General features: G+C 47.0%; 1 pseudogene; it reads right to left on the minus strand.

Annotated features, from left to right (window-relative positions):
* Positions 1–2092: 2092 nt before the first annotated feature.
* On the minus strand, positions 2093–2295 carry LOC125349828 (annotated as a pseudogene).
* Between the last annotated feature and the right edge of the window lie 15009 nt (positions 2296–17304).

Here is a 17304-nt window from a genome sequence, read left to right on the forward strand (position 1 = left end):
CAACACTCAGTAGCCATGCTGTTACTTTTGGTTCCCAAACGTAAGTTTTCTCCCTACCACTGTCTTTCTCTGTGTGAGCATCTTCACTACAGAACCTCCACAGTGCACGTCCTTTCTCTTCCCTTCTCCCCATTCTCCTGATTCCCTGTCTAGGAGTTGGTTCTTAGGTGAGGTACCTAGAGTATCAGTTGCACATAACAAAAGTGGTAACTACTACCATGTTCAAGGAAGGGTTTATGTGGTTCGCTTAATTGAGCCTAGAAGTGGGCGGTCCTGGACTTGGCAGCCATCAGCAATGCGACCTAGGGCCTTAGGGTGTCTCCACCTCTGCCCTGCCCCCTTCATATGCCAAGGTCAATGTGACTGCAGCCTGGACAGGGTACTAGCCCAGACTCCAGGCAGGAAGAGGGGGAGCAGCCCCTGGGCAGAGGGCTTTTTACTAATGAAGATTTCCATTTTGATTCTAGAAGGCTGAGTTCCTCCAAAAGATCCCACGGAGACCTTCAAGACAACCACACACACACACACACACACACACACACACACACACACACACACACACACACACACGCTGTGTGTACTTACCCCTCTGATACAGGGGTTTGTCCCCCTGATGAAAAATGTATTCAAGAGAGTACAAACTGGGGAGACAATTAATAGTGCCTACTCCAATTTTATTTATTTATTTATTTATTTTTGCCAGTCCTGGGGCTTGAACTCAGGGCCTGGGCACTGTCCCTGAGCTTCTTTCACTCAAAGCTAGCACTCTACCACTTGAGCCACAGCACCACTTGTGGCTTTTCCTGTTTATGTGGTACTGAGGAATCGAACCCAGGGCTTCATGCGTGCTAGGCAAGCACTCTACCACTAAGCCACATTCCCAGGCCCAGCCCACTCCAATCCTTTATTCAGAGTTTTCTTTCTTTTTTTGTCATAGAGCTTGAACTCAGAGCCTGAGCTCTTTTGCTCAAGGCTAGTGCTCTACCATGGTGAGCCACAGCTCCACTTCCAGTTTTTTAGTGGTTAGTTAGAGATGAGTCTTACAGGGACTTTTCTGCCCGAGCTGGCTTTGAACCATGATTCTCAGATCTCAGTCTCCTGAGTAGCTAGGGTTACAGGCGTGAGCCACCAGCACCCTGTAATTTTTTTTTTCTTTCTTTTAACTCCAGGCCTTATGCTTGCTTGGCTGGTGCTCTACTGCCCGAGTCATGCCACCAGTCAGGTTTTTTGCTTTGGAAATGAAGTCCCACGGACTTTTCGGCATGGGCTGGCTTTAAACCACAGTCCTCCAGATCTCAGTTTTCCAAGTGTCTGGGATCGTAGATGTGAACCCCAGTCCCCAGATCTATCCTCATCGTTTTCAACAAAGCGAATCAGTCGGTTCTCAACAAAGCTCAGCCCGGATCAGTCAAATGACTCATGCTTCATAGGAGACACATGATTCTGGCAACATTTAAAAAATATATATCGACTTGGTTTTTAGAGCAGTTTGAGCGTCACAGAGGAAAGACACGAAGAGAGAGCACAGTTTCCTCTGTGTGCAGCAGTCCGCTTCCCTGTGATTAACGTTTCACAGCGGTATGGGACATTGGCCACGTGAATGAATGCACGCGGGCCCATCCTTATTGTCTCTAGTTTAGGCACACTTCCTGAGTTTTTACCTAAGCTGCTCTTTCTGCCTACAGCTCCACCGCATTGCATGTGGCTGTCTTGTCTCTGTAGGGATGGTTTCTCAGGCTTTCCTTGTACCAGTACCGTGACGGTTTCGCAGACTGCTTCCTCCCCTCAGTTGGACTTTGCCTGATGCTTGCCTTGTGATCACACTGGGGTTGTGGCTTCAAGGAGGAAATCCTCAGAGGTGAAACACCGCAGTCATTGCTTCAAGAGTTCATGGTGTCAGCCAGGTATAGTCGCTCCTGCCTGTCATCCCAGCTACTCAGGAACCAGAGGCTAGGAGTATTGCCATTCAAGGTTAGACTAAGCAAAAACCAATAGCTGGGTACAATGGCATGTATCTGTCATCTCAGCTGGTAGGAAGGAAGACTGAGGGGTTTTTTGGTATTGTTTTGTTTTCTTAAAGAAAAGAAAGAGACCCTATCTCAAAAATAACTAGAGCAACAAAAAAAAAAAAAGGCTGGAAGGGTAAGCAATAAAATAAAATACATGGTGTGGAATTCTTATGTGTAAGAGATTTCCCCTTTCCCTCTCATTTAGGCATTGGGAAAAGTTTTCAATTAGCAATAATCATGCCTCAGATAAACCTCATCGGCTACGCTGCTGCCATGGCGCAAAGCTTCATGTACTTACTTATTTATGTTAGTATTGGCTCATTTATATACCTTTTATACCTTGGCTGTGTATCCAATATTGTTTCATTTGCTTATTCAAATTTTGTGGCTTTGGCCATGGGGAGCTCTTTCAGTTGGCTCTTATGTCCTTTGCCATATGTTCCTCTCTCTCTCTCTCTCTGTCTGTGTGTGTGTGTGTGTGTGTGTGTGTGTGTGTGTGTGTGTGTGTGTGTGCTGCACCCCCCTTTAAGTTCTGACACCACAGGGGGCTTTCCATAATCCTTGTATCCTTCTGACCAGCAGTCTTGAAGTCAGCCACTTTTTCACAGAGCCATGGTTCCTTTTATTAGAGAACAATGTTGAAAACCAAGATCTGGGCACTGGATGTATTAGTTGCGGGCAGTCATCTTTAATTGCAGACTTAAGACTTCCTTCCCCATCGTTCACATGAATAATTTCTTTGCTCCTCTTCCCACCTCCAGTTCCTTTCTCCCCAGGTCTGCCCACACAGAACTGAGATCAATAGGAATGCTAGACTCAAAAGTTAGGACAGTGTGGATAGAAAAATTAAAGATGTGTCACCATAAGGAATCTGAAAGCATTTTGGGTTAGGCGGGTGCTAGACTCATACACTCCTGGATAGAGTAGGAGGTACCCTAAGATTTTATGTTTCATGGGTCCTGCCAATGCCATGCAGATGGAGAGTGATTGGATCACATTTAGATCACAACCTTCCAGAACCTTCTTTATTGCTCTCTTCTCCATAATGCCCTGCTGTGAATCCCATTGCTTTCTTTACCCTCAGGTTAATTAATGCCACATCAGGTACTGTGCCCATTTGATTCTTACTAGGCAGAAATCTCCATCGTACTAAAGACAGAGCTGGAGGTTGACTTACTATAATAAATGCCCAGGGCAATGAGCTAGGAAAGAGCGAAGATGTGAAACACCAGATTAACCATGGAGAGAGAACTCCACTCACACCTGAGCATTTGTCATGCTGGTAATGAGACACCAACACAGCTGTCCTACCTCTGGGGGCAGCCAGCCACCTCTGCCGCTCTTCCAGGAGAACCAGCTCTCAATCCAGATTGTGAGTCTGTTTGGCTGATGTAACTCCTGTTGGTTTCTCTCCTTCTCTTTTCTCTGCCTCCTTCTCTCCCTCTCTTGGGAGCAATTTATATGTTTCTGGCTCCTTTTAGGCGGGGACCGAGTGCTAATGAGCTGTCTGATTCATCCCAGGCCACCTGTCCCAGGGCGCTTGGCAGTAGGACCAGACTGGGCGTGGCTCCAAGCTCTTCAGGGCAGGCAAGTGTCCCAGGGGTCTGGACAGTCCCTGTCTGACGCGGGCCACAGATCACACAGCATGGTGAGTGGGAGAGGAGGGCTTGTCCCCAGGGCTCCCTTTCCTTGATACCAGTCACAGAGGAAGTTGGAGGGGAAGCCATTCCTGCAGGCTTTTATTTCCTTTCTCCCCACCCAGTCTGTCCGTCCCTTCCCTGTCTTGGGCATGCTGAGTGGTTTTGATTTTAGGCCACATCTGAGGACCCTCAATCCACAGGGTGTTGTTTCCTTGGGGCATCTTGGAGCAGATGGAAAGGGGTTTGGTTACTGTGGTTTTCCATCTGGGTTCCAGTGCCCTGTGGAACCCTCCTAGCAAAGATCTCAGCCCACCACCACAAGGCTAGCCTGCTGTGTATCTCATTATATGGAGCTTCTCATAAAATTCCATTAACCAAAAAAAAAAGCAACCCAGCAGCCTAGTCCTGGCTTCCGGGGTTCCAAAAAAGCTGCCAAATCACATTAGTCAAACACTTGTCCCTTGCTAGGACAGTTTGGGACAGTGGTTCTTTGTTCAGGGACCCATGGCAGTAAGAATCTAATCAGGGCCAGGGGCAGGGAGGGACCTAACTGTGTAAATGCTCAGAATTTATCATTCCATTTCAGGAGATTGTCCTCCAATTTCTGCTTTCAAGAAAACCCACAGTGCCCAGATCTCTCCAAGTCCTCCTGGCTCCTCCTCAGACCGACTTTCTTACTCTGTAAGTCTGCCCTGGTCCCAGGCTGCTCAAGTTCTGGCCTCTGATCACGGGGATTCTGGAACCCTTTTCTGCACTCTTCAATGCTCATTAAACATCTCCCACAGTGACACAGCCACGAATACCAACCTCCTCCCTGGCCCTTACCCTTCTCCTTGGCCAGGCATCTGAAAGCATTTGGTTTTCCTCTGACAAAGGACAATCATGCTCGAATGGTGGCCTAAGCCCCACATCTACACCTCCAGCTTCCCTGGTGGTCCCTTAGAACATGGAGCAGATCCCTCCCTCCCCCCCCCCGAGGTAATTGAGTACTCTTCTCCAAGAAAACCATGGCCCTGAAGCCATGTCTATCTGCAAGGGGCCTTGGAAGATATGGCCAGGCCAGCAAGACTTGAGCAGGGCTACAAACTGCAATGTGTGTGGGCCTTTTAGCCTTCAATCCTCTTCTCTTTCTCTGCACCAGCAATTGCACGGGATGTCACAAATAATCTGTCACCCAAAGTAAGCAGAAAGATTTGCAAATTGCTTGCCTTATCATGTTTATTCTGGGACACGGAATAGTCAAGTTGTTTCGAACAGGCCCTCAGGAGTCTAGCAGCATCCAAACTGGCTCACACACTCACTGTTTTTGTGACTCTGGGAAAATAATGTCACCTCTTTAAGATGCAGTCTACTTCCGGTGTGGTGGTAGATACCTGTCAACCCAGCTACTCAGGAAGTGGAGGCAGGAAGATCTAAGCCAATCCTGGCACAAGTGAATGACATGCTTTCTCAAAGATGAGTTCACTATAGTGGCACATGTCTATAATCCAATCACTAGCGAGGTAAAGATAGGAGGGTTACAGTCCAGGCTCTGCGTGGACAAAAGCATGAGATCCTATCAGCCAAAAAAAAAAAACAAAACACCCTAAAGAGTACAGAGACTAGGGGCGTGGCTCACATGGTAGAAAGATTGCCCAGCAAATGCAAAGCCATGAATTGAAGATTCAGTCTACCTGTCTATAAGCTAGGACATTCACAGATATAAGATGGGCTCCTCTTCTCATATAACACAAGATGTCCATTTCCTACCTGGTCGGGCTGTTGTGAGAATCCAGAAACCAAGATTGCAAGTGCTCCACACATCTGCCCTGGAATCTCCCAATAAATACCGGCTGCAATTAGTATTCATGCTAAGATGTGTATTTGCACATAGAAATGAACTCAAGATTCTGCTCGTAATCACCTCATCCTTCCTCTCTGGCAGTCTTTCCTGAAGCGGGAAGGAAAATAAAAAGATAGGTGCAATTGCAGGGTATGGAGCAGGAATTAAATGTAATAACAGGCTAGCTGATTTTTTTTGTCATGTCTTCAGGTGCGTTTTCCTCTTTGATGTACCAATAATATTTGTGGTGGCTACAAGTGATCACAATCACTTTTCCCTCCCAAATAAATAGAAATAGGTGTGCGGATATGGGTGTGTCTCCTCTGTCTTTTAGGGTACACTCAAAGGTGAACACCATCTGGAAAATAAACAGCAGTACCCCTGAGGCCTCTAGGGTTCCTGATGGGAAAATGAGACATGAAGCCCTAACAGCGCCTGGCTGGAGACGGAGGCCTGGAGGTAGCTGGGCCCAGCTTGCTGCTCCCAGCAGCACCAGGGGACCGCTGGCTCTGCTGTCACCTCCTCCCTGATGAATATGGAGGAGTCTGCCATCAGCTCTGACTGCAATGGGGCTTTGTTTCCCTCTGCCACTCCCCTACTCTCTGATCAGATGTCACTCTTTTTATTATTATTATTCCCTCTGTGTTGACAAGTGACTTAAACACTTCACAGTGGGGAGGGGAAGAAAGGTAGAGAGGCTGGTAGAGAGAATCTTTCCTTTGAATTGGGGGTGCTCAGGTTTCTGATTAGCAAATAAATGGCTAAGGGTGTATAATTTAAACTAATAGGTTAATTAGGGAACATTTAGATCTTTCTGGGGAAAAAAAATAATGTAAGCCATCGACTTTCTCCTTTTGAGGCCAACCAAGAATATAAATAACCCTGCATAAATGAACAGCACACTTGTGGTTTACTCTGTCCCTTCCTTCAGAATTACTGAGAGGGGCTGGATAACAAGACCAGATGTTCCCCATGGGCCAGAGGGAGGAAGAGGAGGACCCTGGGAGTGGAGCCCCACCCATGACGTTCTCCAGGGAGACACAGCTGCCTGGGAGTCAGGCTGCTCCTCCTCTTCCCTGTGTCCTCGAAACCAGGCTCTTGCTTGCTCTGTTCTCTCTCATTCTCTCTCTTTCCCTCCCTTACTTTCTCTTGCTCCCCCTCTCTCCCTCCCTACCTCTCCTCTCTTCTTTTCTCCTGTCTTCTCTTCTCTCCTTGCCTTCCTTCCCCACTTTCCTGATCAGCTACGGCTGTCTCTCAGCCTGAGCCTTTTTCTCAATTCTCTGGGTAACAGGATTTCAGACACTATCCACATCTTTAGGCCGTGCCAAGCTGGCAGGCAGCAGAAGCTGTTCTGAAAGGAAAAGCCCAGTGGAGAAGGTATGTCCTCTTCAGTAGGCTGACCATTTTAGGAGGTCAGGGCTCTGGCCTGGAGGAGAGGCCCTGAAGGACTCTTAACTATGTCCTTTATTATTCTTATGATGCCACGGCTGGGTGGGGTGCAATGAGTTGGGAGGGCGGGGAGCGGTGTGCCAGAGGAACACATAGGCAGTGCAAATCAACCCAAGCTAGGGCAGGGTCCAAGCTGGGCAAAACAAGGAAAGTCAGCCACTGAGCCAGCCCTCAACAGAAAGGTTTGTGAGACTCCCCCTCTCTTCCCACCCCCCCCTTCTCAACAAGGAGCTGGACATAGTGATACATGTCACGTGTGTCATCATCCTAGGTACACAGGAAGCCTAACTAAGGCAGTTTGTGCCCAGGCAACACCTTGGCAGGAAGCAAGACTCTACCTCAACAACAACCACTGAGCAAAACAAGGCCGAGGGCGTGGCTCAGCAGCCAGAGCACCCAGGTGAAAGCAACCCATCTGCAGACCTTAGTGCCCGCTCTCCCTCCCCCCTTAAAAGCTGATCATGACGGTTTTGAGGATAGATGCAAAAATGCCGATTAAGTGAAGGTTAAAATGGTACCCAGAATTATTATGTGAACTCTTAGCCATTCCAATAGAATATATAAATAACATAATAATAATTAGTAGTAGTAGTAGTAGTATTTCCATAGACTCCCAAACATGACAGTAAGGAGAATGCCAGCCTGCTCTGAGTGGCAGAGCCCCTCACTCTAACTCCCAATCCTTCCTGACTTGATGGCCCAGCGTGTAACCTACATTTTTCACTTGCAGAAAAAGGCAAATACAGGTCTAACCCCAGAAGAGAACCCAAAGAAAAAAAGAGAAAGCAAAGACAGGGCCCAGCATTTAGGTGGTTTGGTTTTTCTGCCTACAGTTAAAGATATTAAGTCCAGAGGGCAGGAATATCAATAGTTTTTTTGTTTACCCAGAAAAAAGAAAGACTGTGCTAGACCTCGGCTGACCCCCCACGCCAATTCCCTTCCAGCAGGTCTAGAAAAAAGGCTACTTGCTCTGGGCTGTGAGCAGCTTCTGTACCTCCAGGTTGCATCAAACAGACTAGACTGAACAAGCCTGGCAACCGCCAGCCCTGCTCACCCAGCTAGAAAGCTAGCAGGAATCGCCTAAAGGGAAGGGATTCATTAGCCTCCCTTATTGCCTGGTGAGCCAATCACAGAGTCCCATTTCAGACAGCGAGCCAATTATATCGCTTGGCAAGAACAGGGACCAATCACCTTGCTTCTCCATCTAGGCCAGTGCATCTCCAGTCTCCTCCCTCTGAGTGCTGTTTACCAGCGCTGCCAGTCACCAGGGAAAGCCAGAGAGGAGGGGAGCTGAGATCCCCAAGCCAGCCTGCCAGCCTTACCAGGCCGACTCTGCTAGAAAGGCTGGGGCAGAGATGCTGATGAAAAACACCCAGGGCAGGGCTCCCTCAAACCGGTCAAGTCCATAAGTATTTGTCTACTGGGCCCTGTTTCTGTGCAAGGACACAATCCTTTACCACCTCCACCCCGCCCCTCCTAGTTTAGAGTTCAGAGGCCTGGGGGTGTGGGAGTGGGGGTAAGACCAACAGCACTTCACAGTGGGAGTTATGTGACCGGACACTGTGAACCGGTGTACTTTTCTGGGCAGGGTATCACCCTGCCAGGTTGACTATTTTAAACAGCGGAAGGAAGGGTATCCTCTTAAATATGTTCCATCCCCACCGCAAAGAACACAGTGACCTGGGACTTTTTTTGTCCTCTAGGCCTTTTCTATTAAGTGCCTGTTGAGTCAGTCTTGGATCAGCTCCTGTCAGGAGAGAGGGATGATGAAGCCCTTCCTCCATCTGGCTTTGGAAACAAGTGGCTCATCGCTCATCTCTTGCTCAAAAAAGCTGCCTGTCAGTTAGAATCTTGGAACAATCTCTTTCTATTGCCTAATAGCTTTGCTCCCTCGCCTCAAGCCCAAGGTATTTGATAAGTCATTTTATCTGTGATAAGGGCTGATGTTTCCTTTAAGTATGGCACAGAAGGAGAGAGAGAGAGAGAGAGAGAGAGAGCACAACAGAAACAGCCATCCACCAACCAGAGCCCATACCTGCCAGCCCGAATCCCCTGGGGATGATGCCAGGTATCCTTGTTCTGCTGCCACAGGCTGGAAAGGGGAGGTCTGTCATCTTGGTGGCCATCAGGCAACACAGCGGGATTCTGCGATGTCTTCTTCAAGGTGGGGGAGGCACTGGTTCTGCATTTCATAGCTCAGTGCAATGAAGATTCATTGAACATCTGCTAAGTGCCAAGCATAGGCACTGTGCCAGCAGCCAAAGATAGAGATGACTGGGCCATAGTCCAGTCCTCGAGGAGTTCCCACACTCCTGGGGAAGACCAGGCACACAACGCAACATAGGACTCTGGCTCAGTTAAAGCCATGAGGCTGAGGAAGCAGAGACTCGACACAGCTGACTCTGTGGTGGTGGGGATTGCTCAGAAAGGTTCCTGATAGGATGTTTGGATAGACTCTGGGGAGGTTGATGAAATCAGATGACGAGGGGGCAGTGCATAAGGGAGGGTAGCAGCTTGGACCTAAGGGGAAGTTGGATGAGCCAAGGGGCATAAATGGGCAGCATCAGATGCCTAGGAAAGCAATATACACAAGCCAGTAGGCTGTGTATTTAGGCTCCAATGAGCCTAAAATGTGAGCTGGCCTGGGACCAGCTCATGGACCATACCAAGAAGCTGAGAGTTCTCTGTGAGACTGTATTTGTGGAAGCACTGGGCTCTTTAGTGGTATGGAGGATAGGGAACAAAATGAATCCTCTAGGCCACTCCGTGGAGCATTTGGCTATTGCCTCTTATACCTTGAGATTCTGCTTGAAACAAAAAAACGCTACCATTGTTTCCCCCCATGAAGGGGCCTGGAGAATCTTAAGCAGGAAATGATATCGTGAGTCTGAAACGGAGAGGTGCGGGGCTAGAAATAGGGATCCCAGTTGGGTTGTTACAACAGTTTTCTCAGAAACTAGAAAAGAGTTAAGAGGCTGAAGATAGTAAAAGCGGTGGGCTTGGGGATTGGTTATTAACATAGAGGGCTGAGAGGTCCCTGGGGTGATTTATGGATCAGCTGATGGGCATACCCTGGTTCCTTTAGAGGAAAGGAGCTCACTAGGGCAGACAGCTGGAAAATAAGAGTATTGGAGTCCGACATGAGTGGGATAGCCACGTGGAGATGTGAGATCTACTGTGATGGAGAGCAGCTGATTCCATACATAACAGCTTGCATGTTTCAGGCAGATGCCAATAAATGAGCCTTCAGAGTTCTCTACACTCTTTCCCGGATCTATTTTTCAATTCGCTCTCATTGGACTTCTCAAAAGATGTAAAATACAAAGGTATGTCTTTTCTATAAATGCTCTGCCACTCAGATTCATTCTTCCACTCCCTATCTCTTTGGTAGGTAGATCCAGAATGGAGAAACAGAACTGCTATCTCCTGGAAGGGATGCACAGAACATAAAATGAAGGGCTCATCCACCTTCTATTTCTGCTGAGGCCTTCTCCCCATTCCTTCTGATGAGACTCGCCTTTTTAGAGTCAATGGTAGTTCCATATGCTCCGTGATTCCTTCTCTGCTATGCTCCCATAGGGAGATGAAGCACAGGTGAGTTTTTCAAGAACTTTGCTTTGAGTTCCATGGGGGGAAATGTGGCACGTGGTATTGAGTACAGCAGCCAATGCTCCTAAAGAGGGAAAGCACTGGACGAGGAAAACCTTCGTCTCCATCACCACCCTGGGGAGAGCCAGGACAGGACCATCTGCAGGGTCAAAGGCATCCCAGTCAGGAAATACCCTGACCCCACACAGACTCTCAGGATCTGTTTCTCACCTGTTTGGTGTCTATGTACCACGTCTCCATTCTACTGGCTTTCCTTGCACACATGGGCCAAACTTGCTTTTCCTTTGCCTTTATTTTTAGTCCACCCTTTCTCCCAGATGGACTGTAATTCTTCAGACCCAATTGCACACTTAGCAACAAAGCTCAGGAGCCCAGGACTGGTTTGTCAATTCTCTAAGCAGCACGGAGGCTTGCCTCTTCAGTGACGGGCAGTGTCTCTTGCTCATAGGGGGCACGCATGGACTGTAGCAGGTGGCTCTTCCCCCCTCCCACTCTTCCTTCTAGCTCCTTTTCTTTTGGCCACATTCAGGGAAACCCCAGGTGATTCTGGTGTGCTATCTGCCTCTTCCAGAGACATTGGGATGTCCAGTTATTATTTTCCATGCACAGCAGATCAGAGCCATAGGGAATCTTTCCATCCCTCCCAAGTACAGAAAGATTTATGTCACCCACATGGTACGCTTGCAAACACACATGAGGCCTGAGAAATTATACACTATTTATTATGCTACTAAAATGATACCCTTTGCTTAATTAAAGTAGCCATATGCTGCAGTGTAAATCATTCTCATTCATTAAAATCCCAAAATGTGTTTTAAAAAAAGAGAAAGAAGGAAAAGAGGACAGCTAGCAGTAGTTAGGAAGAATACAAACAGATCACAGTTTTGAGGACATAACTGGAAATAGGCTTGATGTGTCCGCCTGAGGCGTATGGAACACCATCCATCCACACTACAAGTAATTGTTCAACACCAAAGCTGTGTCAGATATCTTTCGAGCTCCAGGCACAAAACCTGATTCTTGTGTTTCAGTGAGTACACTCACTAGGTAAGAAACCAATGAGAGTGTAAATATAGTGTTATGGTTTGAGCATGAACTCCCCCTGCCCACCCAGCCTGGTGTTGAATGCTCAGTACTTAACTGGTGGTATGATTTTGGGAAGTGAAGCCTAGCAGGAGTAAGTAGATCACAGGGTAGTGACGTGGTCCCTAATCCCCCCTTCTTTCTGTGCTTCCGTCTTGTCCACCATGGGGGGACTATCCTTCTCCACATCTCCCCCCACCTCCTCCCGCCATGATGCTCACCATGATGGGCTAAAACCTCAGAAAGTGTGAGCTAAGATAAATCCGCCCTCCCTTAGGTTGTAACAAGACATGTGACAAATCCATGTGAGAGAGTCAGCCATCCTAGATGTGTTGGGTTAGGAGGTCTTCTCAGGAGAGGCGCTGTCTTAAGGATAATTAGATCTAGAAAATGTTCCAGATCTATTTTCCCATTCCCTGGTTTATTTTCTTCTTAGTGTTGAGTAGATCACAAAACTGGGGTGATCTCCTTCACTAATTTATCTATTTGAATATTTTCTCTTTTCCCATTAACCCTGCAATTTGATATTAAATACCTGTTCAGTTCGTGCAGTATTCTTTCATTTTTAAATTATTCTTGTAAAGGTGATGTACAGAGGGGTTACAGCTACATAAGTCAGGTAATGAGTACATTTCTTTTTGAACAGCACTACCCCCTCCCTCATTTTCTCCCTCATGCAGTATTCTTACATGAGGACGTACAACAGTAATTAGCACATAAGAGTAGCATATGTTGGTCTAATTAGAATAGTCAAAAATATTAATTAAATATTCAAACAAGCCTTCCAATGAATAGTGACATAAGGATATCATGTGCAAAGGCCCAGAGCTGAGTCAGCACACAGCATGGTCTAAAGAGGTTCGAGTTCACCATGCCATGTCCTGACAGCTCATCGAATCCCCCGCCTTTCCTTCCCCCTCCTCACCTCTCTACACTTTAGCCATGTTCACCTCCCAGTCCTTTCCCACTGGCTCAAGTAAATAAGCACACTTTCCCCCTGGAATCACAGCAGCTGTGACTCGCCCTGACCTCGGGGTTAATGACCAGTGACTCCCGGGCCCTCGGCGGGGAAGCCGTGGAAGAGCACACCCAGCCACAACCACTGCCGGACAGCCTCCCTGTTGCTCAGGGCCAATGCTACATTTGCTCTCGGGAACTCAGGTTCCGAGCCCACATGTACCCAACTTTGGGCAAGGTCTTGAGTCTGTGTGTGCTCTGTCCACATCTTTAAAATGGGGGTAAGAATGCCTACTTTATACTGTACACTTTGAGTAAATTGTATGTCATGGGAAGGAGAAAAAAGAAAAGAAAAAAAAAGAAAATATCCAACGTAAAAAATTAAATAAATATAAAATAAAAATTACCCACTTTTGTAAAACTTTTAGGAATTAAGTCCAATGGTGTATAAACTCTCCAACATGCAGCACACATGCAATTTGTGGAATTATTTTTATTAGATAGTACCTCAGACTCTTGCAGCTCTAAGTGTCTGCTTCTTGCCCACAAATAGGCAAGACCAGTTTCATCTCCATCACTGCAGCCGATCTATGAGACACATACAGTGGAACAGTGAAGAATCCACATTGTTCTTCTGAAAATTCCAAGTTGATTATAATGGGCAGTCAGTAGTGAAAACTACAATTTTAGGAGTATTTTGATGGAAAAGTGCAAGAAACAGAAAGAGAAAACCCTGATTAGAGATGGAAAGGATACTGGTCTAAGAAAGAGTCTGCTTATTTTCATTGGTATCTGTTATAATCTCTGCAGGTGTATACACACACACACACACACACACACACACAATTACAAGGCTCACAGACTGTTATGTAAGTACATGTATACAATCACAAAAGCACACTTCTACCAGGCTGCTTTTGTTAAGAAAACACAGCTTTATAGAGCAATGACATGAGATCCAGAACTGGGGATCTAATTCAGTTTAGGCTTGAATAAGGTTGGGTCAATTCCTGTCAGATTAGTCCTACCAAATTTAAGGTTCTTAGTTCTATCCCTCCAGAATCAAGAAGTTGCCACAAAAAAAAAAAGTCATTTACACAGGCATACACACACACACACACACACACACACACGTACATACTCATATTCACACACTTACTAATCAAGTGAAGCTCAACAGTTTTCAAACTCAGATGCTTCAAACTTTCCTGAGGGATCTGTGAGGCTTTTGTTACCCTCCCTGGACCCCCACTTCCCCAGAATGTGAAGGCCAGGGCCCCTTGATTCTTCCCACCGGTAGGAGGCCTCTGTCCTGGTTTGGAGGGGCACTTGGCAGGGGACAAAAAGAAATCGCAGGCCCACTCTCAGGGAAGTTCTTTCCTCACTTCACAGTGAGTTCTTGCTCCCTGGGCCCCAAAACAAGAGGCCACTCAGAAATCAGAGTTGAGAAACAAGGCCACATTGTCCTCTGGGGCCTGGGCTTTCCTGTGCCTTGGGTGAGAGAAAGAGAGATGAGAAGCTTCTCTGGACCACAGAGGTCCGGAGGAAAGCTGGCACCTGGGGAAGAAAAGTTTCCCAAGCAGCTGGCCAAGCTGGAACACTGCACACTGACAACCAGAATGACCTTGCTGCCTTGTTTGAAAGAGCCATCTCTCTGTGTGTGGCACTCACTCTCGCTGTTCCTCTGCTTCACCGCACCTTGAGCAGGTCAGAAGATAATCCCGAAGAGACACTAGGGTGCCAGTTCACCCTCCCCGAAGAGTTCCTGTCCAGAAGGGAAGACCAAGCCTGCAGGCCCTCAAGGACCAGGAGTTGGCATGTATAAGGCAGCCAAGTCTGTGCATGGCAATCAGGCCCCTCATGCTCACAACCAGCCTCTCCTTCTCAGAATCAGGGCGTCAGTGACGGAGGACATTTTGAGAGGCTTGGGGTGGGGGGGCGGCCTTCAGGAGGAAGGCTCACCTTGCCCATGGCCAAAATTTTCCATTGACCATCAACCAAAGCCCAGGGCTCTGCTTTCCAACGTCAGCCTAGGTTGAATGACCCTGTGGGTTGTGGACCTCCTCCGTCCAGCACACTGAACAAACCTCATCATGGAGACTCAACAACCTGTCATTTTTTTTTCAGACTGGTACCCTTCCCATCCTCATCCACCCCAGAGGAAGAAACCAAGTGTTTTAGTCTTAAGGGCGAGATCCTTGTTAAAGATGGGAAATCCTATCAACAAATCCGTATCTTAGGAAGTCAGAAGAACTGGAGACTAAAATTTACCAGCTGGGAAAAGAGTCATCTGGAGAAGGGCTAGTTCTAAAAACTAGCCACTGCCACAATGGTCAAGTTCAGGGGCAGATCTCACCTGCCTGGAATGGAGAACCCAAACAGCAGATAGAACTACACTCATGCGCCCACCTTTGAAACAAGCTGGCCCTGGGTCAGGGTGCCTTGGTGTAGTTTTTTTACTGTCCCTGGCTTCTTTTTTGCTCAAGGCTAGCACTCTGCCACTTGAACCACAGCGCCACTTCTGGCCATTTTCTGTATATGTGGTGCTGGGGAATTGAACCCAGGGCTTCATGTACATGAGGCAAGCACTCTTGCCACTAGGCCATATCCCCAGCCCTTGGTGTAGTTTTTTTTGAAATGTACCCAAGGCCTAATGTATGAAACTGTAACCTCTCTGTACATCACTTTGACAATAAATAAGAAAAAAAAAAGAACTAAATTAAAGGCCTCGTTTGTCCTTTGCTAGAAAAATCCGAATGAATCAGTTTAAAAAGCTATTTGTGTCCTCTAAACACTCTACTCAACTCCATTCTCTAAGTTCAGCCATCGCTTTCTAATTGCCAGATCCTCTGTGCTCCATGGGTTTTATGTGTTAGCAGGTGTCTCAGAACAGCACCTTCTACTGTGTCCTCCTCCCGGAATTCCTCCAGCCAAATCATGTCCCTACCCGTGGGGAGCATCCAATAGTGTTGAGTAACTGAAGAAAGTCTAAAGAACTCATATTCTTCTCCGATTTGGCTCTGTTATCCCACGCCCTGGAAAGACTTTCTGTCTGGCCTTGAAAGGATCTGAGGAGTCTCTTCACTTCCACAATACCTTCTCCATCCCTTCTTCCAGACCGCTAGAGTCAAACGCAATTTGACTTATTCCATACCTTTTATTTCCCCACCCTTTACTGTGAGCTCCTTGAGGACAGGGACCATGACATTGTTTCTGTGCAATCCCAGAGGCAGGTAAGGCCTAGATCCTAACCAACTATTTGTTGAAAGGAAATAAGAGGAACCAAACCAACCTATGTACCCAAATATTCTGCAAATGGAATCTTCCTTCATGGTTTTGGAGTCAAAGCACAGGTGAAATGGCAGAGGACAAAGATTTAATTTCAGAGTGGGGGGAGTTGCATTGCTGTTACCTATGGGAGACAGAACAAAAAGGTTTCAACTTGGTTAATCTTAATAATGTGTGGGCAGCAATCGGGGTTTAACAGCAGTAGTTAGAGTAAGTCCTCTAATGTTCTGTGTGCAAACTGGGAAAAATAAGCAAGCACAACAGCAATAACCAATACAGTTCCTCTGTTTCCTATTTAACAGTGCCAGCAAGTAGTCCATTGGTGCTAATTACACTGGGGGTAGCGGGCTTTCCTGGCACCTAGGGAAAGGTGAAATGGTTTCACAAGAAAAGGCTGAACTACAAGCTCATATGTCAATATTTATATCCTTTCTAAGACAGAAAACAGAGACATGAGGAGAGAGCAAAAGCAATCCTGAGCCAACCAAGGAAGACGTGGAATGAGGATAAGCCAAGAAGGAAGCTTTTTTACCAAGAAAAATCCCAAGATCCACGCTTCTCAAATATATCTGACTTGCCAATCTTTATTTGATTCACACGAAAAATGCTTCAATGCTCACAGGGCAATCTGGCCATGGGAAATCTAACTCCTACTCAGAGGAGGAGAAGAAAGAAGGAGAAGGAGGGCAGGGAGAAGCAAACAAGAAAGATAAGAGGGAATTGGGAAGGGGAAGAGGAGGAGGAGAAGGTGAACTGGCATTTAAAAAATTCTCACATGGTTGGCAGTTAACAAGGAGGTATACACCATCTCTGCACACTACCATTCTGTTACTGGCAAATCCAAAGGAAGTGCTAAAATGCCAGACAGACACTGGACTTCTGGAATGGGTAACATCAAGAGAGCTAGTGGTGAGCTGAGGGCTGGGAGAAGATTTGAACTAAGCTCTTTGGAAAGCCTGGTGACCTCACTCAAGACAGCCGTGACAAGGTTAAATTGTGGAGGTAGTCCGTGAGGTGTTCTTGTGGGCTTTCTAGAGTTGTCCTGGAATCACACTCTGGAGATACTTCCACCCAGCCCTCAGAGTCTTCCAAAGCTGAGCATTTCAAACCCTAAGCAGTAGTTCTTCTCTTCCCTTCATTTATTGCATACACTTGGTTTGGCCCACCACTGGAGGTTAAGCAATATAGTCCTTATCCTTCTGGAAACTTATGAACTTATTTTCCTCTGCAAAGCTTGGCCAGAATGCTGTTCCACTTTCCTTAGAGTGCATCCACGGGATGAACAGTTGGGCCATTTGAGGTTTGAGATCTTGTGAGGTTGCTTGGAACTGGGCAAGTTTTGGGTAGGGAGGGCCAGAAGAAGTTCAACAGTGGCCAGGTGGTAGCTGCTGCTCCAGTGTGGCCAGTCAGGCTCCTAACCATGGGCCAACCTTCCATATACCTCAAT

Source organism: Perognathus longimembris, chromosome 3 (assembly GCF_023159225.1).
Source record: "Perognathus longimembris pacificus isolate PPM17 chromosome 3, ASM2315922v1, whole genome shotgun sequence".
NCBI classification, from domain to species: Eukaryota; Metazoa; Chordata; class Mammalia; order Rodentia; family Heteromyidae; genus Perognathus; species Perognathus longimembris.